General features: G+C 39.5%; 1 long non-coding RNA gene across 1 annotated transcript in view; it reads right to left on the bottom strand.

Moving 5' to 3' along the window:
* Positions 1-565: 565 nt before the first annotated feature.
* The window catches only part of LOC111819395 (uncharacterized), a 16,270-nt gene continuing 15,271 nt past the window's right edge, over positions 566-1,564 (bottom strand). Inside the window, exon 3 of the long non-coding RNA XR_002823047.1 lies at positions 566-630. This is a non-coding gene — a long non-coding RNA (uncharacterized LOC111819395). The remainder of the gene's footprint in view (positions 631-1,564) is intronic.

The raw sequence follows: 1,564 nt of genomic DNA, 5'->3' as shown, positions 1-1,564 counted from the left end.
GAAAGCTTGACTCCGTCCATGTCATTAAGGTCGACTCTACTTTGAGGAGGCAGTGCTTCCCAGTCATATTTTGAGTGTCTCCCAAGCTGAAGAGTTCATCTTCTGGCACTATATCAATGTTCCACTGCTATTCATAAGGTTTTCCCTTCATGATTCTTTTCAGAAGTAGACTGCCAGGTCTTCATTCCTAGTCTGCCTTAATCTGAAAGCTCAACTGAAACCTGTCCGCCATGGATGACCCTGCTGGTATTTGAATACTGGTGGCATAGCTTCCAGCATCACAGCCTCACATCTCAAGCCCCCACAGTATGAAAATCTGACAGACTCGTGGGGAGAAATAAATGAATAGGTTCCCATAAAAAATGAATAGCAGACAATAGTTTTGAAACTGTCACTTCTGCTTCTGTAATAAGAAGCTCAGATTCTGCCCATCTCTATTCTCATCACTATTCAGGCTACCCGTGTAAAAATGTATCGGAGTAGTGGATAGTGCCTTTCAGATGTCATGACTTTGCCTAATTACTAACTTACCACGTGTACAAAGAATGTGTAAAATGAAGAAGGCCACCAGGAGTCGGAGAAGCGCAGCTGTATTCATCTCATCTGTACTGTTTACTTCGAGGATGGAGCCTGAAAAATGAATGACAGATAATTTCCTAGTTAGCTCCCCAAACAACACTATTTCTAGTTCTATATTGGAGGTAAAATTCTATATTTCAAGTAAACTGTAGACCTAGCGTGAAGTTTGGATCTCCATTGATAAGCTAAGGGATTTCATTACTCCCAAGGACCACACAGATTAGTGGTAGCAGCGGTGAAGGATGGTGGGGTTGAGGAGTAAAGTGATGGGGAACATAAGGGAGATCTTTGTGGTGATGGGATCATTCTGTATCTTGATTTTGAAAGTGATAAAATTATACAAAATATATTTCATCAGTGAAAATTTTCTGATATTGATATTGTACTACAGGTAGTCCCTGACTTATGGTGCATTTGTGTTATGATGGCAAACCACACTGACGACTGTTTTTTTGTTTTTGGTACATCTTATCGTTAGTAATATGTGCTACATAGAGTGTTGCAGCATGTAATTTGCTGATCTTATCATTCTCATGCCAACCCTCAAAGACAAATAAAAATCGCATTTGTAAAAATACTGATAATAAAAGGTAACAATAATGAAGACTTAAGGGAAAAAAAGAAGTATTCGACGTAGGACAGATCCGACTTATGACGGAGTTGTCTGAATGGAAACCCGTCATAAGTCAGGGACTACATGTACAGTTACATAAGATGTAACCATTAGGGAAAACTGAGTAAAGGGTACATGGGTTCTGTCTGTACTATTTGTCACCTTCCTATGAATCTATAATTATTTCAACTCACAGCGACCCTATAGGACAGAGTAGAACTGCCCCGTAGAGTTTCCAAGGAGCTCCTGGTGGTTTCGAACTGATGACATTTTGGTTAGCAGCTGTAGCACTTAACCACTACGCCACCAGGGTTTTCTACTTCAAAATAAAAACTTTGAAAAAAGAATATTATATGGTACAAGACAAAAAAT

This window comes from Trichechus manatus, unplaced genomic scaffold, assembly GCF_000243295.1.
Source record: "Trichechus manatus latirostris isolate Lorelei unplaced genomic scaffold, TriManLat1.0 scaffold00481, whole genome shotgun sequence".
Classification (NCBI taxonomy): Eukaryota; Metazoa; Chordata; class Mammalia; order Sirenia; family Trichechidae; genus Trichechus; species Trichechus manatus.
This window is presented reverse-complemented; position numbering and strand designations above follow the sequence as displayed.